The sequence below is a fragment of the Schistocerca nitens genome, chromosome 8 (genome assembly GCF_023898315.1).
Source record: "Schistocerca nitens isolate TAMUIC-IGC-003100 chromosome 8, iqSchNite1.1, whole genome shotgun sequence".
Classification (NCBI taxonomy): domain Eukaryota; kingdom Metazoa; phylum Arthropoda; class Insecta; order Orthoptera; family Acrididae; genus Schistocerca; species Schistocerca nitens.
The window spans coordinates 35,422,286-35,449,430 of NC_064621.1; the positions used below are offsets into that span (position 1 = coordinate 35,422,286).

General features: G+C 43.8%; 1 long non-coding RNA gene across 1 annotated transcript in view; it reads left to right on the forward strand.

Moving 5' to 3' along the window:
• LOC126199307 (uncharacterized) overlaps nucleotides 1–27,145 on the forward strand; it is a 34,624-nt gene that overhangs the window by 1,943 nt on the left and 5,536 nt on the right. Inside the window, exon 2 of the long non-coding RNA XR_007540149.1 lies at nucleotides 20,985–21,162. This is a non-coding gene — a long non-coding RNA (uncharacterized LOC126199307). The remainder of the gene's footprint in view (nucleotides 1–20,984; nucleotides 21,163–27,145) is intronic.

Here is a 27,145-nt window from a genome sequence, read left to right on the forward strand (position 1 = left end):
GCGACAAACGAACTCATTTACTTTTAAAATAATATATCTAACATAAATGACGTTCTGTTTTTAATTCTGGATATTTATTACAGTTTCAAGACATTTTCGCAAGAGCCTATATTAAATTTTTCACTCTTGCAATTTTTGAATGGTTTTTGCTTAAGGCGGCCACGGTCAATGTAGGACGTTTTGTGCATGTAGGTTGGGAACTGAGGTGGAGTGAGTGACCATGCATCCTGACTGTGCTAAAACTAGAAATGGAACATAATTTATTAATTTTACATTTATTTCTAAAATCTTATTTGTGACATGAGTGACATTTTTTACTAAATCTTGGTTTTGATTTAGAATTTCATAAAAATTTTCACAAGTTCCCATGTTGAATTACACACTCTGAATTGCACACAGTGTTTCAATTTTAAGTGAAGTTTTTTCCGATGTCCACATAGTATTCAACAACGAAATCACTCGTTCTGAAGGTGCGCTTGACCCTGACAAACTGAGTACATATTGGACGATGGCCAGGCGGTTTGTATGCGGTATGTGCTGTTCATTATGGTTTTTGAACACCTCTATCCACCGTTCCTCCGTGCTCCTCTTCATATCTTTCCATGTCTTCAGAACATTGTGACTGACGTAAGTAAGGGGACAAGGTTCGTGCCACCCCACTCTCCATTGTTGCCAAATTTATTCAAGATGGCGGCGATGACGTCATCCAAGATGGCGACATATAGACTTGGCAACATCACATGACGTCATCCAAGATGGCGGATTTTGGCAGGAGAATAGTCCAATTGTGCTACGTCCACTAACCTAACCTCAAGAAAAAATGAAGGGAAGTTTGAATTTTGGCGGAAAAATAGGCCAATTATGCTACATCCACTAACCTAATCCTCCAGAAGAAAAAATGGCGGCAAATTTGAATTCCAACATGAAAATGCATGCAAAGATCGCACTTGTCTTTATTATTATTATTCATTATTATTGATTATCATTTATTAACATTCATTATCATTTATTATTATTTATTATCATTTGTTATTATTTATTATTATTGACCTGCCTCCACTAGAAAATTCCCTCCAAATTCAAATTCCAACATGATAATGGCTGCAAAACCTTACTTTTGTTTACTATTCATTATCATTAATTATCATTTATTAACATTCATTATCATTCATTATCATTTATTATCATTCATTATCATTTATTATTATTATTATTATTTATTATTATAGACGTACATCCACTAGAAAATTGCACCAATTTCAAATTCCAACACGTTAGTATCTTGAAAACTGTACTTCTATGTATTATTATCATTTATTATTTATTCAAGATGTGCGATTTTCTCGGCGAGAAAGCCATTTTCCTTACATCCACAACAAAAATCTATCAAAGTTCAAATTCCAACAGCATAATTGATCACACGTACGAACTTTCTCCCTCACTTATCTTTTTTCACTGGTAGCCTATCATAATCGCTTCAAATAATAAACTGCTCTTATAGTAACGTAAGTCACATCCTTTGATTTTGCAGGGGGGGAGGGACTGAAGACTTTATTTCAAGCAATATGGTCATCACTTGTTCTCCAACACAGTCAGCACACACATCTCTGATATCGCAGTGCAGTCACCACGACGTCCGCGCTCCAACTGAATTAGTTCAAATCCTCGCCACCCCGAGGCCAGCGCGCGGAGACACTGCCTACGTGTCACCTGAGGGGGCCAGCAACTCGCACGTAGGGGGGGGGGGGGGGGGGGGGGCGAGCCCAGGATCGCTCCCACGTCGTAAACATGTTTTTGCTAGATACGCTGGAACTTGTCGTTTGACGTCACAGCGGTCCCTTGTCCGCTCACCACGTGCATTCGTCGCCTCCGCACGTTTCCCGCCAAAATTGTCTGCCTCGGAGCTGAATGACACAACGGTCGACTGTTGGCTGCCACGCTTATGGCGCCACGTTCAAACCTGTCGATGCCGACCGCTCACCGTCCACCACGTGTCCCTGTGCGAGCGAGAACGCAGTGCTACACTTCTGGTGGCAAAGTTTGCTCGACAGTGGAATCCACCATGACTATATAACAGCACGTTTGGACCGCACTAGAACGCCCGCTAATTGACTCGCTCTAGCGCGCGCGTAATAACTGTACAATCACTGCGCCGCCGCCCCGCTTACGTCACACACCCTCCATACACGCGACGGACATAGCCTTCTGCAAATACCGGTCATGCAGGTGTGTTCCAACTGACTTCTCTATGCTCTCACAGCGAAACTCCAGAGGCCAGCTGTGGTACGCACGGACGGCTGAGCCCGCTCCATCGGCCGCTCCATGGCCGGCTGACGTCGAGCGACCAACGGTGCCCGGACAGCCCCACGGCCGGCGCGCCAGCTAGGCGGCGAGCGGCGCCTAAGGGTCGCACCACAAACGGCCAGCCTCGGAGTGCGACTACGTAAACATATTTCGGCGCTCACGAGCAGTTAACGCCGGACACGATGGAACCTGTCGACCGCGTGCCGGACAAAGGATACGTTTGGCGCCAGAGTTTGACAGACAGTGTAATCCACCATGACCGTATAACAGCGCGTTTTCTCGTCGCGAGAACGCTCGCTAAGTCACTCTCACCATCCTACTATATCAAATAATTCAATTTACAATTTCATATACGTATGCAAACGTGTTCAACTCCCTAATTTCAACTACTTTTCGAGGACCAGACCGCCACCTCCACCTCCTAGGAACCAGCGCCAAGTTTGAAATCTGCCAGTAAACAAAGCTCACTTGCGCTTCCGCCACCAACCTAAGAAAATTGTTTCAAACTAAGCCACCAGCACTCAACCTCATCCTACACGTTTCTGGTAAACGGACTCACCCTGCACTAGGTCCACGGACCGAGGAACGAATTTACTTTATTTAGGAATGGCGTATATGTATCACTCCGACATGTCCCACATCATACAGACCTGCAAAACACTCCTACATAACTCATTTATAATGTTCTAGACACACGCTTGCTAATTGTAAACAGTTGAAAATAACTCACAGCACAACCTACAGACATGCAAATCGCTCATAGATAATGCAAAACATTTACCTCCAAATAGCCAAACAACTGCTAATTTTCGGAAATAATTTCAGTGCATAGGCTGATGGAAGGAAGAAAGAGTGTAATTTATTTATTTGCGACATATCTTTTTGAAACTTTTACTTCTCATAGGTTTCGATATGTAAGGCTGACATAAGGCAGTTTCTGAAATCCAGTAGTGCACTCCACTTGGCAACACAACCACACCCATCAAGATACTCATTCCAATCTGACCAGATTGCCGTTATTGCGCAAAACCAGCTCACACTGCGCTGTGCTGCTCGGGGAAGTAACGAAGGACTGCACTCTATTTATTTGGAGCCCTTTTATTTACTCGTGGAGTATATTTGTCACAAAACACAAGCACTGATCCGACTGTGGTCATCTGACACAGGCCATAAACACGTAAACAACTCCTAATTTCATCACACAATAGCAAACAGCTCTTAAATAATGCAGTACACAATATCAGCAGACGAGCTCTGTACTCTTAAACCCCCCAAATAAAGCACCGCACAGTGCACAGACATGCTCGCAAAATAGTGCAACAGACGCGTCCAAACACCACCAGCTGCCAAACCGACGAAAAGTCTCTGCTCGGCCTCCCACAAACATGACCTCAACACAGTCGCATTCGCACCTATCACCGGAGAAATTGATATCGCCTATGCGCCTTAGATTACGCTCCAAGGCAGGCCGCGCGCGCGTGCGGTCGCCGGGGAAGGGGATTCCAGAGTCTCCGGCCAAGTTCAGCTTCCGAGCGCTCGTGACAGCCGACACATTTCAAAGCTTCATTGTTCTTCTCATGTATACTGCCGGCGTCTCATATCTGGACCTGCCTTCGCGTCTATTGTTAGAATAGCTCATAGCTCATTGACACACTCGATTAACGCGGCCGGGAAAACATTTACTACTCGCATGCAACCGAGATGGTGACGGAAAAACCAAATCCCTCTGATCTGCGCTGCAGGCGCGTGTAATCATTGAGAACACCCTATTTATTTTTTTCGAACAACTTATTTAACCATACAGTGTATCTATCACGCTGTCACAAAACACCAATCCCAGATGTGTCCTGGGTCAAGTTGCACAGCCCACAAACACGCTCCCAAGCATAATTTTGGTACACACTATAGCAAACTGCTACTAAATAACACATCACACAGATGTGTACATACGCTCAGTACTCGTAAACTATCCTAATAACGCATAGCAGAGCCTGCAGATCCGCTCGCCAAATAACTCAGCAGACGTGCGCAGGTACCCCCCACTCCGCACCCTGCCCACAGGATCGTGACGTCACCCATCCGTCTCATTTCAGACCTCGCACAGCCCCTGCTCGGCTTCCGCAAGCGCGAGTTGGTGCGGTCAACGCGCTCGTCAGCGGTCAAAGCACACACATACGTCCGTCCAGGACCGCGATCCCGAGCCGCGACCACCGAACGCGGCTGAAAGTCAACTTTATATCAAAGTAGCATAATTCCAAAGCGCAGCCTCCATACGCTAGACACATCATAGCAGCAAATGTCTTTACCTCCTATGACACTATAGCACACTGTGCATTGCTCCTCACACGACATTACACGGCCCTTTAACTAAACCATGCCCTTCAATCAATTTAACATTCTCATCCCCTCTTTTCGAATTACAAACGTAACCTCTATCTAAACACCAATCAACTCATCTTTCTCGCACTTTCAACAGTAAAATTAATTTTACACACACTCAGAAATATCAAACGCAATTAAAGACTCAAACTTTTATACAGAGCATCAAGCACATACGACACTCACAACAATATTCAAAGCCTGGTCCATATTTACCACCTCCACCTTCAATTAGATATTATTACCATTGCCGCAACATTCTACCAGAGCTCGATTTGTACCTATTTTTCCGCTCTTAACTGTTGTCACTAGCGGTCGAATATCACTGTCTATAGATTGCCTAAATTTCCACATAAAGAAAAATCTCGCCCTGCCGTTTAGAGACTCCTATATCCGAACACATAGCATCATTCAACTATCACTTGCTCTTATCTAGTAACTCATCCATCAGGTCTGGGGGCAAGGTCATCCCTTTCTTTCTTTCTTTCCTTCTTTTGGCGGCAGACAGCTATTTTTTTTACAGTGGTAACTAAACTGCGCCATCAACTTAATATCACCATTATTATCTTGAAATATGTAAATACACTTACTCAATTACACAGCGGTCTCGCTAAGAACATGACCATCAATATTACAGTTCTTAATCCAATAACCACTGAAACAAGTACTAAATGCTCAAACTAATCCCATAGCGCCTTACAAAGCGAGTGTCTGAGCGCCGGTGGTGGCATGTCAAAGCCACATATCTGTCCATCTAAACAGCCGTCCACTCAGCCCCAGGACCAGAATGCTGAAGTGGGCTCTTCCTATATCTGCTCTGCAGCTATTGTCAAACGACATACAGTGCACAAATGGATTTCTGAATAGCGCAGATCTCTATCTCCCCCTTTCATCTCCAACAGGACATGTAAACAGTGTCTCCCCCAGCCAGTGAACCCGACGTCTTTCACCCTTCACTGATAATTTCCACTCGCATATATAAAACCATATTCACTCCTCCCAAAACTCACTTAATAATAAAAAAGCATTCTCCCTTTCTAAGCATAGATGAGTATGCATTTATCTGCACCCACCTGATCTCTGCAATTTAAGTCAGAGGAAGAAATATCTATTACCTTCTGCAACCTGTCTATAAACAGAACGATCTCAGTTACTACAACAGGACCTTGTTTTGACCATTCGCCGGAAACGCGCGCAATGTTGTACGCCTCAAACTAGGTACAAGTACAACAGATCCTCGACACCCTATCATCTTTATCCTCTACCATCAAACAGTGAAAAAGTAACGAAGGCACCAATGTGATCCACCTCCAGCGCGGACAAACGGAATTTACAATACTCCCCCCGAATAACTCAGAGTGCAACCATCCAAGAATTCCTAACAGCTCACCAAAACCAACACCTCAAACTACAAATGCCTATATGAACAATATCGTATTAAATATACACACGTGCTGCAGAGACGCCTTTAATGTTTGATCACCCATACTCTAAGCGAATGAGAAGCTGCCTCTGGCCCTTGTTCAAACAGTGTTTTCTAAAACGCTTTTGCACACTGCCGAGCATTTCGTCTTTCTGCAGCGACTTCGAAGTCATTGTCTGATTCTAATCAGACATTAACACGGACTGATGCACGGTCTCTCACAGGAAACTATACCTTGCACCTTATATATCATATTCTTACAGTCGATAGCATAACATTGAATGATTTTAAATAAAGGACACCCACAACACAAGGAAAACAGAAGAGCCCGCTGGCGTTGTAGCCACTTCCCTCGAAAGTGACTGACCACCTCTACATTTAAACTCATATGTCGCAGTGACCGAATAGTTTATAACTCTGCATTCAATTTCTAGTGATTGGTCATTTTTGCACACAAGTACAGGATCACCGTTTTCGGTGCTAGCAACCCTGAAAGTTGCGGTCCATCAACCAAAATTTCGCCCCCAACTCAAGCAAGCATTGTCAGTCAATCATTATGTCGTGCCCAATGCACAGATGCTATGGATAAGACACCACCGCTCTACTATAATATTATCCATCACAGCTGACATCGCGAAAAATTTTACAGTAAGTCCAACACTGGCCAATCATGTGACAGGTTGTTTTCTTAATTGCAGTATCATAGCTAAACCATACATCCTCTGCTTTGCAAGTATCATTGCGACCATTCATAGATGACTGCTCAGCACGTCCATTCCCACTTAATTTTCGAACACATAAAGACGATCAAATTATACCAGGCAACGATATACATATTTCTAAGGCCTCGCGCATAGTACTCGATCAATCTCTCTGCGTATGGCGGTCACAGAGCTATCTAGTCCTCTTACATTAAAAAACCATCCTCACCTTGGCATTGACCTACCTACCCCGGAACATCGCTACCCAATTATTCCTCAACCGAGCAGATGAATACAGCTACACTCCGCCTCTCTTGACTGAATAGAGCTTTTCTAGTCCTAATCCATCCAAGTGCACTGCATTTCTGGAATTGTAACCAAGTCTTGGAGCTTAGTACACCATATCGATCTATAGTAACAGATCTCAAAGTGCCTTAATTTAGTAGCATTCAGTTAAGAAGAACAAGAACGGAGCGATATTTATACACAACGTAGTTCGATAGATTTTTGAGCAAATCATCCAATCTATCATGTGTAAAGTATTGTTCTAGAGTCCATGATCGGTGCATCGAAGGTTCCGGTAGGAGAGAGAGAGAGAGAGAGAGAGAGAGAGAGAGAGAGAGAGAACATAAACACACACACACACTCCTAAGACTAGAACGTTCAGCACTTAAAAACGGGCAATAACCTTAGATCGCTTACTTTTCCGTCCTGTCAGACATACATCCTTCTCCCCGGTCACCTTACGCTGAGCTATCTCTACCCCAATTATAACACTTTTCCTTTCTATGATACGAGCCCAGTATAGCCCTGCGGACACGTCTAGTGTCCAATGATCACACCAGGTCACGAGTCAGAAATAATACTATTACTCCATCAGGTCTATATAAAAAATGATACTTATTAGCAGCCGGTACATCCTACAAGCAAACAGATACGTATAACAGCAGCGTCCAACATGTGAAAATTAAAAGTCATCCCGTCACCGACAGTGTAAACACCCGTCTGTCGGGTAAGTGTGTACACAATGATTGCAGCCCCTCACAAATACCCACAACTAACTTAGTTATGACGCTGAAGTCTCGATTTTACACCAAGCATGCGACAGGGTGGGGACCGCGTAAATCAAAGTGCATTTAGAGGAATGTGCCAACCTTCATCACACGTGAGATGGAAGTCCTCTGATGACCGACGGATTCACCGTTAACGATCGCAAGTAGACAGCGCTTTTAACCACGTACCGAACACGCATACTTAGCCGCATACGACTAGAACGCTGGCTATATCACGTGACTAAAGCATCCAAATAGAATACTGGGAAAAAAAATCTACCTTCAGCAACTTGTCCTTCTCTAGAATAAATGAGTCAACGTTTGAATCGTACCTAGTTGCAGCTCTGTCTCAATCGATCATCCCGTACACCATCTGTTATGATTTAGCACAGATGTGAGTAAGTTTAGACGTGAATGATTCTCTGTCCTCCTGAAAAGCAACAAATACAGTATTCAACTCGCGTGGAAAGAAGGATTGTCGGTATGTTTCTGTGTGGGCTCTAATCTCTTTTACCCTCATGGTCTCCCCGCGAGATATACGTAGGAGGGAGCAATATACTGCTTGACTATTCGGTGAAGGTGTGTTCTCGAAACTTTAACAAAAGCCCGTACCGAGCTACTGAGCGTCTCTCCTGCAGAGTCTTCCACTGGAGTTTATCTACCATCTCCGTAACGCTTTCGCGATTACTAAATGATCCTGTAACGAAGCGCGCTGTTCTCCGTTGAATCTTCTCTATCTCATCTATCAACCCTGTCTGGTATGGAGCCCACACTGTTGAGCAGTATTCAAGCAGTGGGCGAACAAGCGTACTGTAACCTACTTCCTTTGTTTTCGGATTGCATTCCTTTCGGATTCTTCCAATGAATCTCAGTCTGGCATATGCTTTACCGACGATCAACTTTATATGATCATTCCATTTTAAATCACTCCTAATGCGTACTCCCAGATAATTTATGGAATTAACTGCTTCCAGTTGCTGATCTGCTATTTTGTAGCCAAAATATAAGGGATCTATCTTTCTATGTATTCGCAGCACATTCCACTTGTCTACACTGAGATTCAATTGCCATTCCCTGCACCATGCGTCAATTAGCTGCAGATCCTCCAGCATTTCAGTACAATTGTCCATTGTTACAACCTCTCGATACACCACAGCATCATCTGCAAAAAGCCTCAGTGAACTTCCGATGTCATCTATCTCTCTACCATTCCACTCCCGAACAGCGCGCGGGAAAAACGAACACCTAAATCTTTCTGTTCGAGCTCTGATTTCTCTTATTTTATTTTGATGATCATTCCTACCTATATAGGTTGGGCTCAACAAAATATTTTCGCATTCGGCAGAGAAAGTTGGTGACTGAAATTTCGTAAATAGATCTCGTCGCGTCGAAAAACGTCTTTGCTTTAATGACTTCCATCCCAACTCGCGTATGATATCTGCCACACTCTCTCCCCTATTACGTGATAATACAAAACGAGCTGCCCTTTTTTACCCCCTTTTGATGTCCTCCGACAATACCACCTGGTAAGGATCCCTCACCGCGCAGCAAAATTCTAACAGAGGACGAACGAGTGTTCTGAAACCATGCTGATTACGTATCAATAGTTCGTTCCCTTCGGGGTGATTCCTAATGTCTCTTTAGTGGACTTGTTGCATCTTCTAAGTGTCCTGCCAATGAAACGCAACCTTTGGCTCGCCTTCCCCACAATATTATGTATGTGGTCTTTCCAACTGAAGTTGTTCATAATTTTAACACCCAGGTACTTAGTTGAATTGACAGCCTTGAGAATTGTACTATTTATCGAGTAATCGAATTCCAACGGATTTGTTTTGGAACTCATGTGGATCACCTCACACTTTCCGTTATTTAGCGTCAACTGCCACCTGCCACACCATACAGCAATCTTTTCTAAATCGCTTTGCAACTGATACTGGTCTTCGGATGACCTTACTAGACGGTAAATTACAGCATCATCTGCGAACAACCTAAGAGAACTGCTCAGATTGTCACCCAAGTCATTTATATAGATCAGGAACAGCAGAGGTCCCAGGACGCTTCCCTGGGGAACACCTGATATCACTTCAGTTGTACTCGATGATTGGCCGTCTTTTACTACGAACTGAGACCTTCCTAACAGGAAATCACGAATCCAGTCGCACAACTGAGACGATACCCCATAGGCCCGCAGGTTGGTTAGAAGTCGCTTGTGAGGAACGGTGTCAAAAGCTTTGCCGGAAATCTAGAAATACGGAATCAACTTGAGATCCCCTGTCGATAGCGGCCATTACTTCGTGCGTTGCACAAGAACGATGTTTTCTGAAACCATGCTGATTACGTATCAATAGATCGTTCCCTTCGGGGTGATTCCTAATGTTTGAATACAGTATATGCTCCAAAACCCTACTGCAAACCGACGTCAAGTGATATAGGTCTGTAGTTCGATGGATTACTCCTACTACCCTTCTTAAACACTGGTGCGACCTGCGCAATTTTCCAATCTGTAGGTACAGATCTATCGGTGAGCGAGCGGTTGTATATGCTTGCTAAGTAGGGAGCTATTGTATCAGCGTAATCTGAAAGGAACCTAATCGGTATACAATCTGGACCTGAATACTTGCCTGTATCAAGCGATTTGAGTTGCTTCGCAACCCCTAAGGTGTCTACTTCTAAGAAACTCATGCTAGCAGCTGTTCGTGTTTCAAATTCTGGAATATTCCAGTCGTCTTCCCCGGTGAAGGAATTTCGGAAAACTGCGTTCAATAACTCCGCTTTAGCGGCACAGTCGTCGGTAACAGTACCATCGGCACTGCGCAGCGAAGGTATCGACTGCGTGCATCAATAATGTGTGATGTGCGATGCGTGTGAAGCAAAGCTGCCATAGTGCTCAGAACCATTTGAAGCAAAGCTGAGAGGTCACTGGCATGGCCACAGACAGTAAGATTCATCACTGGGGACATGCAGTACAATGATGTCGTATTGCAGTTTTTTTTTATTTTTCACTTTCTAATTTCCCTCACGTTCTTAAAAACTGGTGATCCTTGTTTAGTACTATTTGCAACTGCCGCAAGTATCTGCCGTGATGGTTTTTCAGATCTTTTTTGCTAACACGTAAGCGATAGTGTGACTCGTGTTTTCTCAGTTAGATATAACTCTCTTCTTATCTGAAATTGTCGTCCTCCAGCCCCAATTGTTGTTCTCGGTGGCATAGTTGTTTAGTTGATGATTCAGTGCTGCGAGTGGTTTATAGAGTTCACATTTTTGACAGATATTTTCATAGACGAAATGTTATGCCGTTTATTTCTCTGGACTTTGGTACTTGCGCACAGTTCTTCGCACATCTCCTCTGGTGGGAGTTGAAAACGGAACTGCCCCGAAAAAGTTAAATGTAGCGAGAGCTAATGGCACTGCCAACAAGTTGAACGGATGATAACTTAATTATATTCCAATACAAACATAGAGACAACGATTGTATATGTAACAGTTTTGACTCGAGTGGCTCCAATTCCAACATACGAGTAAATTAATAAAAAAATGTTTGAAAATCAACAATGGCATGCAGTTCATTGTACTGATTGTATGACGTTCAGAGAAATTACAGTTTTCTTTAATTTACTGTAGAAACGTTATTTTCAAATCTCACAAAGTGCATATAATTACGATTTCGTTTAAAATAAAACACAATTTTTAATTCAACATATCGATTAATTAAGGTCTCTAAAATTTACAACTATTACGTCACAAAGTCACAAATGTTGTTATTCAGGCAATGCTAGATTTGGATCTCTTGAGAGTTTGTGAAAAACTTTTGCTATACCCGCTGTATACAAAATTATCACTAAATCGTGAGCAAATAAAAAAACGATTATTGGGTGGAGATGAAAAGTGACATAGTACTCCAAAACCAATACTATTTAAACTAATTTATTTATTTCTTCCTTTGCAGCCTGTGACTTTAATAAAAAAACAGGTTGTATTCTTAAACAAATTACGCAATATACTTTATTACATCCTAACAATACACACACATTTAAGCAAATGTAGTTCAAGGTCCACTTTCATTACAATAGCAATGAACTGGAATATTCAACTCATTGTTCATATCCAACGGCATTACAGTCAAAGACTGTGAAGATTTATAAGAGTCTGTTTCATATTTTCAACAAAGATTAGGCTGCTCGCCTGAAACCCGGTCCCACTCCTCTTGAAGCTCTGGCCGGCCGGTGTAGCCGTGCGGTTCTAGGCGCTTCAGTCTGGAACCGCGTGACCGCTACGGTCGCAGGTTCGAATCCTGCCTCGGGCATGGATATGTGTGATGTCCTTAGGTTAGTTAGGTTTAAGTAGTTCTAAGTTCTAGGGGACTGATGACCACAGATGTTAAGTCCCATAGTGCTCAGAGCCATTTGAACCATCCTCTTGAAGATGGTCGACGCGAATTACATTCCAAAACTACAGTGACTGACGAAAAAAGTGGAACACTCAGAAGACGGAATCAGGTGGTGGTGGTGTGGTCTTTAGTCCGAAGACTGGTCTGATGCAGCTCTCCATGCTATTCTGTCCTGTGCAAGCCTCTTCATCTCCGAATAACTACTGCAACCTACATCCTTCTGAATCTGCTTACTGTGTTCATCTCTTGATCACCCTCTACGATTTTTACGATTTTTACCATCCCCCCCCCCCCCTACACTTCCCTCCAATATTAAATTGGTGGTACCTTGACGACTCAAAATGTGTGCTATCAACAGATTTCTTCTTTGGGTTAAGTTGTTCCGCAAATTTCTTCTCTCCCCAATTCTATTCAATACCTTCTTATTAGTTACGTGATCGACCCTTCTAATCTTCAACACCCTCTGCAGCACCATATTTCGAAAGCTTCTATTCTCGTTTAATCTAAACTGTTTATCGTCCACGTTTCACTTCCATACGTGGCAACACTCCGTACAAATACCTTCACAAATGACTTCCTAACACTTCTATCCATATCTGATGTTAAGAAATTTCTCTTCTTCAGAAATGCTTTTCTTGTCATTGCCAGTCTACAGTTTATATCCTTTCTACTTTGGCTATCATCAGTTATTTTTCTGCCCAAATAGCAAAGATCACCTACTACTTTAAGAGTCTCGTTTCCTAATCTAATTCCTCAGCATCCTCTGATTTAATTCGACTACATTCCATTATTCTTGTTTTGCTTTTGTTGATGTTCATCTTATATTTCCGTTTCAAGACACTGTCCATTCCGATCAACCACCCTACCAAATCCTTTGCTGTCCCTGCTAGAATTACCATGTCATCAGGAAACCTTAAAGTTTTTATTTCTTCTCCCTGAACATTAATTCCTCCTCCAAATTATTGTTTGGTTTCTTTTACTGCTTGTTCATTGTAAAAATTGAATAACATCGGGGATAGGCTACAACCTTATCTCACTCCCTTCTCGACCACTGCTTCCCTTTCAAGCCCCTCGACTCTTATTACTGGCGTCTGGTTTCTGTACAAGTTGTAAATAGCCTTTCGTTTCCTATGTTTTGCACCTGCAACCTTCAGAATTTCGAAGAGAGTGATCCATTCAGCATCGTCAAAAGGTTTCTCTAACTCTACAAACGCTATAAACGTAGATTTGTATTTCCTTATCCGATCTTCTAACGTAATTCGCTGTGTCAGTATCGCCTCGCGTGTCCGGAATCCAAACTGATGTTCCCCGAGGCCGGCTTCCCCCAGTTTTTCTGTTCTTCTGTACAGAATTCGTGTTAGCATTTTGTAACACTGGCTTATTAAATTGACAGTTCGGTAGTTTTACACTTGTCAGCAACTGCTATCTTTGGAACTGGTATTACCATATTCTACTTGAAGTCTGAGGATACTTCGCCTGTCTCATACACCTTGCTCAGCAGATGGAAGAGTTTTGCCATGGCTGGGTCTCCCAAAGCTATTAGCAGTTCTAACGGAATATAGTGTATCCCCGGGACCTCGTTTCGACATAGTGAGAGCTCTCAGATTCTTGCAGTATCATATCTCCCATCTCATCTTCATTTACGTCCACTTCCCTTTCTATAATACTGCCTTCATCATCCTTGTATGGACACTCTATATACACTTTCCACCCTTTAGTCTTCCCCTCTTCACGTAGGACAGGATTTCCTTCTGAGCTCTTAATATTCATACACTTTTGTCTTTTCCCCAAAGGCATTTTTAATTACCCTGTAGGCAGTATCTATCTTTCCCATAGTGAAATATGCTTCTAAATCTTTCCATTTGTCCTCTGCCCATTCCTGTTTAGCCTTTTTGCACTTCCTGTCAATCTAAATTTTTAAACGTTTGTATTCCCTTTTGCCTGCTTCAATTACTGCATATTTAAATTTTCTTCTTTCATCAACTGTCTCTTCTGGTTATCCGAGAATTTCTAATAGCCCTCGTCTTTTTACCTGTTTGATCCTCTGCTGCCGCCGCTATTTCATCTCGTAAAACTACACATTAGTCCGCTACTGCATTCCTTTTCCATGTTCTAGCCAGGTGTTGCCTAATGCTCCTTCTGAAACTCTCAACAGCCTCTGGTTCTCTCACCCAGGTCCCATCTCCTTAGTTTGCTACCTTTTCCCAGTTTCTTCAGTTTTAATCTACAGGTACTAATCAATAAATTGTGGTCAAAATCCACATCTGCATCTGGAAACGTGTTACTGTTTAAAACTGATTCCTAAATCTCTGTCTAACCATTATACAATCGATCTGTCTAACCACTATACAATCGATCTGAAACCTTCCAGTGTCTCCAGGTCTCTTTCATGTGTACAACCTTCTTTTAAGATTCTCAAACTGTTAGCGATGATTAAAATACGCTCTGTGCAAAGTTGTACCAGGCAGCTTCCTCTTTCATTCCTTTCCCTCAGTCCTTATTCAGCTACTATATTTCCTTCTGCTCCTTTTCCTACTATCGAATTCGAGTTTCCCATCATTTTCTAAATTTTTGCATCCCTTAACCACTAGAATAATTTTTTTTGTCTCGTCGCACATTTCTCCAGTCTCTTCATTATCTGCGGAGCTAGTTGGCACGTGAACGTGTACTAGTGTGGTGGGTGTGGGCTTCCTGTCTATCTTGAGTGCAATAATCAGTTCAGAATGTGTCTGGTAATTAACAGCGAAACTGAGGCCAGCAGAGCGCACTATAGCTGGGGCATATGATTAACCAGTATCGCAAATGTAATGGTTAAAATGCGGTGTGGATAGTCATTAGTAAAATTAGTTTACATGGAAAAAACGATCGTCTGAAAATAAAACATGTACTGACATACTATAGGTAGAGTTGGGTCCATACTTAAAATCCACATAAAATTGACTGGCGTGCGGTCGTTTGCGCCGGTCGCCGGCCACGAGGAGACTGAGCCTTCCCCCTCAAGTTCCGCCGCAGGAAAACAACAATGTCATACAGAGAAGCCACGACGTGCCGCCATTGACACCACACTCTGGATGTATTATCGAGTATCGATTTTTTAACTTTTACTTAATAATCACTGTTTCGTAATTACCTTACAATAACGACGGTAATTGGTCCGTCAGGTGGAAGATTTTACTCTATAGATGTTTTTAATCTTATACTTTTTATACTGGCTTTTATACAATTGCATGTTTTACCTTGCGAGACTGGGGGCTTCACATTATTAGTATTTGCACTTTTTATGAGGATTTTAGGAATGGATCCAATTCCACGTATAGTATGTCAGTACGTGTTTTATTGTCAGACGCTCGTTTTGCCATGTGAAGTAATCTTAATTAACGACTACACACACCGCATTTTAACCATTACATTTGCGATACTGGTTAATCATGTCCCCTAGCTATAGTACGCTCTGCTGGCCTCAGTTTCCCTGTATAAATACCAGACGCATTCTGATCATCACCAGCACTTATTATGTACCTACATGTTTAGTTGACGTTGACACCACATCAGAATATTTTGTGGTGTGTATGGCTGGTATACAAGGCTGCTATTCATGTAAACACTTTTTATCTTTCTTACATTGCACCAGGGCTTTTATAGATTTTTCGTAAGCAAACTGAACTTAGTTGGTTACACGCTGCTTTTGTTTGTAACAGATCTGAAGGTGGCAGTAGCCGACACTGGTAATAGTGAATTGTAAAAGTTTGTGTGATCGAGACGGACCTGTAAAATAAAGAGTCTTTGATGGCATATTCATATTAGGGGTAAACGATTCTATCAAAAGCATGTTAGTTATAATACAGTCAAACAAACTATCGTGCGTATCAGTCAAAATCAATCTGGTCAGCCCTTTGCTAGTATGGCTAGCAGCTATTGCGCTGTAAAACCCTCACAAACCCCACACGAGTGTGCGCTGTTGCTCCTACTGTTTCCTCCAGGTCACATTTAGTGCTATATTCTAACTAGCTAGCGAGGCTGTTTCCTACTATTAGTCCCTCATCCTCTACAACAAAATCTCTGCACAATTCTCCCACACTCTCCGTCCCCTGGCCAAACTTCACACAAGGTTTCAGGACGCTTGTGAGCGGGTATTCTAGTCACAGCTTTTATTGTGGCATTTGGCCAACACCTCCCATGATTGCTACCACGCAGTAAGACTCTTTTTCTTTCGACGTGAAAGTCATTCCTACGAGTCCACCGCAGTCTACTTTACTCTAAAAATAGTTGTTGCTATTCTCCGGTTCCAGGTAAAAAGTAAAATGATAGGTATCCTGAATCTGAAAAGTGGTTTATGAGGTTTTGGCTCAAATGGCTCTGACCACTATGGGACTTAACTTCTGAGGTCATCAGTCCCTTAGAACTCAGAACTACTTAAACCTAACTAACCTAAAGACATCACACACATCCATGCCCGAGGCAGGATTCGAACCACAGACCGTAGCGGTCGCGCGGTATGAGGTTTCCTCCTGTTGCCTAATGCTTATCGTCTTCTCACAGTTTCCACCGTCTCTTTCTGTCTTCAACCTATCTAATTCAAAATACGCCATTTCTAATTATGCCTGAAGGTAAAAAATCCTTCGACCCTGTTCCACAATTTCCTTGTCTCGACTACATACTGGATCAATCCGAAGATTCAGTTTACCAACAAGGAGGGGGGAGGTGGAATATTAAGTTTGCTTGATGAACTTGTTTTCAAGAAAGGTGATGGTAGCTTGGGCCATACAGTTTACCGAAATCCCACCCACACAGACCGTTACCTATTCCTGGATTCGAACCACCACCCACAACAAAAGCGAGGCGTCATAAAAACGTTGGCGGATAGAGCAAGGAAAATCTGTGAACCAGAGCTGCTTGACGCAGAATTAAAACATCTCACCACTGCATCGCTCAAGAATGGTTATTCTTTCGCTGAGGTGAAAAGAGCGTCAAGACCACCGCGTAGAAATCATAGTGATGCTCAAGCGCCGGTGGAATCGAAAGTCTTCCTGCCACTCATTACGGACGTGACTTACCGCATAGGAAATTTCTTGAGAAAGCGGAACATTGCGGTAGTTTATAGACCCACACGGAATATACAAGGTTATCTAAAATCGGCCAAACATGCTCGCCAACCCCTGGAAAAAGCTGAATTTGTAGGATTTTGTGTAGTTGTGGAGAGAGGTACATGGGTACTACAAAAAGAACTGTCAAAAAAATGACTCGAAGAGCACAAGGACAATTGCAGAAGAGGGGAGATTGATAGATCAGCTGTTGCGGAACCTGCCTTATAGCCGTGAGATGATCACATTCATTTTGACCGGACTCAAGTATTGGCAGGCACAAGCGGATACGACGAAAGGCTATATAGAGAGGTCGTAGGGATTGTGAAACATAACAGGAATTTCAGTGGAAAGGAGGAGGGCGTGAAATTGAATGAAATTTTGATTTCGGTTCTAAAGAAGATGTGTACCGGTGTTTCACCATGGTATGACAGTAACAGCGGACGACGGCAGTCGGCAACGCCCAGCTGCGTCCGCGTATTCAAAACATGTGACGTCACGCCACTGCGCGGAAGCTCGCGGAAACAGAATTTTGCTGTTGTCAGTAGCCAGCCACGGTGTGAATCGGACATTCACCAAAGCTACGATCCCCCTTGAAAATGTCATCCGCAGATGGGGACGAAACGTCGGGTTTTAAAGTGAAATCTCTTGGACCAAGGGATAATAATAGCTCGGAACATTTTATGAATTGTAGCCTTAGTATTTGCCTCACATGGTGCTACTCTTTTCAGTACTCTATAAAGCACTGCAACACATTTAAAGTGTACTAACGTAATAATTAGTAAAAACTTATGTTTCAATGGATTGCGTAGCCAACTTGTGAGCGTGTGGGGTTGCTATTCTGTCATTCTGGCCGGCCGAAGTGGCCGTGCGGTTAAAGGCGCTGCAGTCTGGAACCGCAAGACCGCTACGGTCGCAGGTTCGAATCCTGCCTCGGGCATGGATGTTTGTGATGTCCTTAAGTTAGTTAGGTTTAACTAGTTCTAAGTTCTAGGGGACTAATGACCTCAGCAGTTGAGTCCCATAGTGCTCAGAGCCATTTGAACCATTTTTCTGTCATTCTGCGCAACGGATTAATCTGAGATGTACCCTTTACCCTGTGGCTCCTGCAAAATGCAATTTCCACCCCGAAACTACTACAGAAGTCAGACAGGCGCTCCTAACGTTCTAAAGAGAAATGCCTGAAAAACTTTCAGCAATAAATATCTTCTGGATTCGTCCGCTGTAAGGACACAAAAATTCACAAAATTTCTTACGTAACTAGAGGGATACTTGGGTACTGGAGTAGTGCTAGTTAGTGTAAGAAAAACATGAAACTAACGAAAATTATTATTTATTTTGCAAAAGTTCTGAGAAATCACAATGGCACTTTTAGTTATGAATTGAATAAGTTATTTCCTGGGTCTTTTCGGAATGTGAAGTTACCTCTTAAGGATAGGATTCACTAATAAAATTTCTATACAAAGTTTAAGATTGTGATTGACTTGGCAGAATGGCTGAGAGCCGTGCCTACTCAACTGGAATAATTATCCGTTAGAATGTTGCTAGGTACGGTAGAGGCTGTCGTGTGTGAAATTCAGTGAAGTGTACTGTTGTGGAGGAAATATGGGGCTCGCAAGAACTGTAGCGCACAATACTGTAGGCTGCGATGACTGCTGTTTGCGCTGCTCGTTGCTGACAAATAAGATAACTCTCGTTCTATCTGGATTGACCTTCGCCAATCAAACTCTCCCTGCGCCTTGATGAAGTCAAGGACTCCTATTCGCCCCTAGTCTAACTATTGGCGTGGTACACCGGTCAGATAACCGGTCCACCGCGATGCCACTCAAAAATTCGCTTGCAGGCGTTTAACTATAACTCTGTCCGTTCACACCGCACTATAAGTGTGGCGGCCAACACAGTGAATAACACTTAATCGCAAGGACTCAATATCGCTCTCGACAGAGGTGCTCTCCCAGCGAAGTACTGAGGAGAGACTTGTTCCTCGCTCTTTGAGTACTCGTACGAGCGCGCACGTTCTCGTTACGTGTTCTCGCTCCAAGAACGACAATGGAACGGCCCCTCTACACGCCAGACGTGAAGGGGAATATCTTTCGGTCTCTTCCATTACTCCTTCAGCTCAAGACGTCAGAAACATCATCTGCCAATCAGCATTGCTCTTCTAAAACGGGAGAATGACGTTTCGTTTAAGGTGTTTGGCGTTTGCTGTCTCCCTGTGAAAATCTCTGAAACTGCATGCTATGTGTAAAGAATGCATAGGCTGGCCGCTCCCACACAATGTAGTGGAATTTGCTTTTAAGCCGAACACGGGGTCGTTCTTCCTTTCCCTCAGGCAAACGCTGTCCGCTCCATGGGCGGCCACCGGCCGACGTAGATAGGTTGTGACCGGCCTCCTGGCGTGCAGTTGCTCTCCTGAACTAAAAGCTCCTGTGACTGTCATGTCTGGAATGTGTGTGTTTACGCCAGCCTCGAGTATTTCAACCACGGTGCGCTTACTTGTTATTTGCCTATCATTTACATGAATTCATACAACACTGACTTTATCTTATCGAGTTTGGGTTCGAACGAAGCGTCTTGATGTGCGGAATATGATTGTGAGGGTGGAATATGTAAGCAATGAAGGTCAGGAGACCACGACGTCTTACAACCTTACAGGTGGGAGGACGGTTGTGTGATGGAGGGGAGGGGGGGGGGGGAGGGGTGAGGTGGCAGATTGTTAGCTGCGAGTCATGCAGGTTCTACATGGCTTACAGAGGTTTGTGTGGTGATGGTCTTGAAAACGGAAGGGATGACTGTGACATCATTTGTTGCTACCGTTGCTCAGTGGGTTGTTACTCAGGCGGCAGAGATAGATGTGGGGACATGGTTGAGAGAGAAATGGGAGATGTGAGAGGAATAAAGGTGCACATGTTGATATTGTGATGGGTCAGAGTACTGTAGATAGAGAGAAAATGTGTAGGGGTGGACTGGATGACGTACTCAGAGTGATGACTGTGGAAGCTGGACATGAGGAGGTGTAGATGATGGACGTTGTGGGATGATCCATGACGGCGGACAGTAATGAGAGGCGCCGATTGGTGTGGGCAGCCGCTGGAGGGACGCTGAGGATGATGGTGAAGAGCTGTGGTGGAACATAAGTCGGTGGCTGGCGACTGAATGTCTCAGATGTGACAAGGGTGATAGCAGCGATGTCCAGGATGATGTGATGGTGGTGAAATACAGATGAACTGGCGGTGGCGATGAAGACACAGTGGCGAGACAGAGGCTGAAATGATGAGTATGATTAACACACATGCACGCATAGAAAAAACTCGATGATACAGAACAGCCGCACGTACTGATGAAAGTGTAGGAGAATCTGCCCTGGACGGAAAGGTGAGCAAGTACTAGAGAGTTCCTTAGCCAGGTTATTCCAATAGCTGCAGGGAGTGAGCTATTTCAAATCAAGCCCAAGTGATTTACCAAAGTCCTAGCCGCAACACTCCACAGCTCCACAACTCTCCACTGGGTTGGAGAGGACACAGGTGTTATCACTGCCATTATGGTGTGGGGAGGCAGCGGGTATAGGGCACGGATGGTAGCGACTGAGAGAACAGTGATGGCACAACGGTACATCGTGAACTTCCTGCTTCCTCATGTTTACCTCTTATGTTACAGTATTGGGCTGCCATTTTCCAACAGGACAATGGCCGCCCACATGCGGTACATCTCCCTATGAACTGGTGCGTGATGACATGGGCCAGATAGCTTCATGAGAGGATACAGCGGCTTTATAACACTCTTTCCAACCGAATCACTTCATGGTTCCATGCCAGACTGGGTCAGCATCGTACTGGTAAGTTTGCTCATACTGCCAGATTACTTGTAAATTTGATTCGTTTTTGTAATCGCAGAAATATTACGAGATACCCTCTCATCGTGCGAAGTTTAATTTCATTACCTCGTACCCCTGTATACTTCACTTGTTTTTATCAGGCAGTCGGATGATTTTTAGGTTTGACATGTGCCAAAGCATAATGGAAGATAAATACTATACACTACTGGGCATTAAAATTGCTACACCAAGAAGAAATGAAGATGATAAAAGGGTATTCATTGGACAAATATATAATACTAGAACTGACATGTGATTACATTTTCACGCAATTTGGGTGCATAGATCCTGAGAAATCAGTACCCAGAACAACCACCTCTGGCCGTAATAACGGCCTTGATACGCCTAGGAATTGAGTCAAACAGAGCTTGGATGGCGTGTACAGGTACAGGTGCCCATGCAGCTTCAACAGGACACCACAGTTCATCAAGAGTAGTGACTGGCGTATTGTGACGAGCCAGTTGCTCGGCCGCCATTGGCCAGACGTTTTCAGTTGGTGAAAGATCTGGAGAATGTGCTGGCCAGGGCAGCAGTCGAACATTTTCTGTATCCAGAAAGGTACGTAGAGGCCCTGCAACATGCGGTCGTGCATTATCCTGCTGAAATGTAGGGTTTCGCAGGGATCGAATGAAGGGTAGAGCCACGGGTCGTGACACATATGAAATGTAACATCCACTGTTCAAAGTGCCTTCAGTGCGAACAAAAGGTGACCGAGACGTGTATCCAATGGCACCGCATACCATCACGCCGGGTGATACGCCAGTATGGCGATGACGAATACACACTTCCAATGTGCGTTCACCGCGATGTCGCCAAACAGATGATGCTGTAAACAAAACCTGGATTCATCCGAAAAAATGACGTTTTGCCAGTCGTGCACCCAGGTTCGTCGTTGAGTACACCATCGCAGGCACTCCTGTCAGTGATGCAGCGTGAAGGGTAACTGCAGCCATGGTCTCCGAGCTGATATTCCATGCTGCTGCAAACGCTGTCGAACTGTTCGTGCAGATGGTTGTTGTCTTGCAAACGTCCCCCCATCTGTTGACTCAGGGATCGAGACGTGGCTGCACGATCCGTTACAGCCATGCGAATAAGATGCCTGTCATCTCGACTGCTAGTGATACGAGGCCGTTGGGATCCAGCACGGCGTTTCATATTACCCTCCTAAACCCACCGATTCCATATTCTGCTAACAGTCATTGGATCTCGACCAACGCGAGCAGCAATGTCGCGATACGATAAACCGCAATCGCGGTAGGCTACAATCCGATTCAAATGGTTCAAATGGCTCTGAGCACTATGGGACGTAACTTCTGAGGTCATCAATCCCCTAGAAATTAGAACTACTTAAACCTAACTAACCTAAGGGCATCACACACATCCATGCCCGAGGCAGGATTCGAACTTGCTACCGTAGCGGTCGCGCGGTTCTAGACTGTAGTGCCTGGAATCGCTTGGCCACTCCGGCCGGCCTACAATCCGACCTTTATCAAAGTCGGAAACGTGATGGTACTCCCTCCTTACACGAGGCATCACAACAACGTTTCACCAGGCAACGCCGGTCAACTGCTGTTTGTGTATGAGAAATCGGGTGGAAACTTTCCTCATGTCAGCATGTTGTATGTGTCGCCACCAGCGCCAACCTTGTGTGAATGCTCTGAAAAGCTATTCATTTGCATATCACAGGATCTTCTTCCTGTCGGTTAAATTTCGCGTCTGTAGCACGCCATCTTCATGGTGTAGCAATTTTAATGGCCAGTAGTGTAATTTTAAAATTTTATTTTATTATGTAACTTTCATTTATATTTGTATGAGTACTGCTCTGTGTACATTTAGTATTCATATGTTTGCTGCTAAAAGTCCTGCACCATATATTGATATTCATGGCATGCACTGCACATTATGTAAGTAATGACTAATGTAATGTGGTTACTTAAACCGTTCTAATACTTATCCGTGAAGATGGACCGAAACCTGTTGATATTTTGGTTTAAAATAAAAGCAGCTGATGGTTCAAATATGCATTTTATACACTTTCATTTGGAATGGCATAATGTGAATGCCGTTCTATGTATACGCTCTGTTTTTGCATTTTGCAGCATTTCCATTTAACGGGGGCCACGCTGTCGAGCATTGCACAGATAAATAATTTTGCAGTCAAAAGGCGACAATGACAACATAACAATATTATAAACTTTCTGGTGGCACACATATGTGTAACAGTAACTTCCTCGAGTGAAGCGCTTGATATTCATTGTTCTAACTTAAACAGGTCACAGATTCTTCTTTGGTTCGTGTGTCATATCACAGTCAGTCAACGAGGAATCATGGAACAAGCGTTTCAAATATGTTTATTGTGTTAATTCCATGTTTTACGTTGTAATTAGCCGCGAGCGCTAACATAGTGGAGCAGCTGTTATTGTGGCAGATTTGCCCTCGCTCATTTGGGGGACACTGGAACGGCTTGAAAATAACAGCTGCCACCTACGTTACTCCATTGGTTTAAAGTTATTTCACCTTGTCGACAGTAAGAGCGCTATGTTACTGTATCGGGCGCAATACTGTGACCAAGTCCGATTACCAGACTATATTCTAAGACAAAGAAAACGACACTCCAGGAAGGCTATGGTACGAATGAGACTGGAATCGGTATATGTAATACACATGCTGAGACAAACGAAGGATTACAATAGTTTTCAGAACAAATGGATGATTTATCAAAGAGAAATAACTTCAAAAATTGAGCACGCAAATGACGCGTTAGTCCACCTCTGGCCCATGTGGAAACATTTACTCTGCTTGGTACTGATCGGCAGAGTTGCTGAGAATACTCCTGAGGGACATCGTGTCATTTTCTAAGAAACTGGCGCGTTAGATGGTCAACATTCCGAACTGGTTTTACGGCCCTCCGGATAACTATCCAAAGGTTCTCAATTCGGGAAAGATCAGGCAACCTTGGTGGCCAAAGTAGGCATTGTAAAGCAGGAAGACAAGAAGTGGGAACTCTCGCCATGTGCGGGCAGCCATTATCTTGCTGAAATTTGAACCCATGGTGACTTGATATGAAGAGCAACGAAAAGGGGCGTATAACATCGTCGATGTCCCACTATGCTGCAAGGTTGGACAACCAACTCCCGAACACCACTGCTGGTTGTCGAGCCGTGCGGCAGGTGGTAGTCAGGTTGGTACCGTGTTCTCTGGTCTTAGGTGCTGAGTTCGAAGTGAGGCTCATTAATTCTGCCCTAGTCGATGGGATTCCATGCCGAAGATGTGTTTGGAGTCCCCCAGACAGTGATGGAGTACCAACATGACTGTCGCCCGCCATACAACCCGACAAAAAGGAGAGATGGTCTGGGGTCCCATCTCACTTTGTAACAGAACCCCTTTTGGTTATCATTCGTGGCACCATTCAAGCACAACGATATGTTGACGATATTCCACGCCTCGTTTTGTTGCCCTTCATGGCAAGCCTTCGTGGGATTACACTTCACCAAGATAATGCCCGCCCACCCACGCCGAGAGTTTCTACGATATCTTCGTGCTTGCCAAATCCTACTTTGCCCAGTAAGTTGGTCGGATCTCTTCCCAATTGAGAACGTTTGGAGCATTATGGTCAGGGCACTACAACCAGCTCGGGATTTTGACAATCTAAGGGGCTAATTGAATAGAATTTGGCACTGTGTCCCTCAGGAGGACATCCAACAACAGTATCGATCAATGCCAAGCTGAATAATTGTTTGCGTAAGGGCCAGAGGTGGACCAACGCGTTATTGACGTGCTCCCTTTGTAAAGCTCTTTCTCTTGGAGAAATCAGACAACTGTTCTGAAACTGTGATCATTTGTTTGTCTGTGCATCTCATCAACTGATATCCGTCCCTTTTAGATCTTTCATTCGTGGTGCGTCGTTTTTTCATTTATTTATTTTTCTTTTATCTTAGAGTGTATTTTTGCAATGGTGAAGAAAGTATAATTTTAACTTCAAAAAACAGAGAGAAGTGACAGTACTCGTTGTGCTGACAGGACGCCATTTTGCAGCAGGAGTTGACTGAAAGGCTTTTTGCCTCACGGAGGGGTACTCTTCGATGTCACAGTTACCTTCGATCGGCAAGTTAGCTGAGTCAAATACCGCTTTATCTAAGTTCTGATCTTTTCTACAACGAAGTTTTTGTTGCTTTTACAACAGACCTTGAGTTATCTCCAACTTATTTTCGTAGCGATAAAATGGCTGTGCTGTTATTTTTTTCTGGAAACCCTATAATAATTATATGTAAATGATGACTTTCAGAGCTTTTAAAGTTTCAAGAACTACACCTTCCTTATTATCTGCAACATCTCGTTCGAGATGTATTAACAGCCAATTATTCGGCTTTTTTGCTTACTTTCGTCTGCCTTTTACTGTAATAACCGAATGATCTGGGACATTATCCATAGTAAATACACATAGCCTGTTCATGTTTTGCACGTTATCCCTTGACCCATTACGAAAAGCCTCTTGTTTCAACTCAACAATTGTCACTTGATCATACGAGGCAGCTTTCATGGTCCATATTTGCACCCTTGCTGATTTTAGTTATACAGGGCTTAGACCGTGGTTCAAAAATGGTTCAAATGGCTCTGAGCACTATGCGACTTAACTTCTGAGGTCATCAGTCGCCTAGAACTTAGAACTAATTAAACCTAACTAACCTAAGGACATCACACACATCCATGCCCGAGGCAGGATTCGAACCTGCGACCGTAGCGGTCACGCGGTTCCAGACTGAAGCGCCTTTAACCGCACGGCCACACCGGCCGGCTAGACCGTGGATACGAGGAAAGCGTTAATCAGTAGCGTAGCGCCATTGTCTCTTTTTCTGAAGAACGCTACAACCGACGTTCCTACGCTCGAAGAAAATGAACAGCCAGGTGAAATTTTCGTTTGGCACCAGGCTTACCTCCTTACATTTACTGATCTCTGCAGAGACTCGGGTGCGTGAAATACGTACATCACACAGAGACAGAAAGCTCACAATGAAAAAGAATCGCAATAATTACGAAAAGTGTTCAATGATTAATGCAAAACTTTTTTCTGGAAACAGGTTGGTTTTATTCAGGATTCGAATACACCACATTATTTCCCTCTCATTTCGCTACAAAACCCTGTTTTTCGACATAATCTCCGTTCGATGAGACGAACTTGCGCCACCTTACTGTTAGGGCTTGCGCACCTGACTGGTACCACTCTACTAGTCGACGTCGGAGCCAACCTATAACATCTCCATCATACACGTACTGCGTGCATCCATCATTGGGTCAAACAGGTGCAAGTCGGAAGGTGCGAGATACGGGCTGAACGGTGGATGAGAAAGAAGAGTCCAGTGTAGTTTTGTGAGCTCCCCTCGGGTGCGCACACCTGTGTTAGTTCTTGCGTTGTTATGCAGAAGGAAAAGTTCGTTTGCATTTTTGTGACGACGAACACACTGAAGCCGTTTCTTTAATTTCCTGAGGCTGTGTGTGGCCGGCCGGCGTGCGGGAGTTCTGACAGGTTTTCGCGTCCTTTTTCGATGACAGCCCCTTCGCCCATCGGCTCACCGTGCTTTTGTTCACTGCCAGTTCCGCGAAAGGAAACTCAGCGACAACTCCCTCCTCGGAATGCGTCTCCGTTACAGTAGCATGCGATGCCACTTTTACTTAATGAAGTAGCACAGTCGAATGCAGACAAGAGGGAGTTGCTAGAGCAAATTGCGATTTAAAAGGAGTAGTTTGCGTTAGTCAGACAGCCAGATCCTGATGTTTTCTGGTAATTCGGATAAGGACATAATGTGTTCGTTCGATGACCGGGTATCATCAGCAAACATGCGTGGTTGGCCAGGTGGTCAGTCACTGCAGGTAACAAAATTACGTTTGACTGGGGAGACGAACACGTTTTTCAGGTTTACAGACGCGCTGAGGAACTCACAGACGT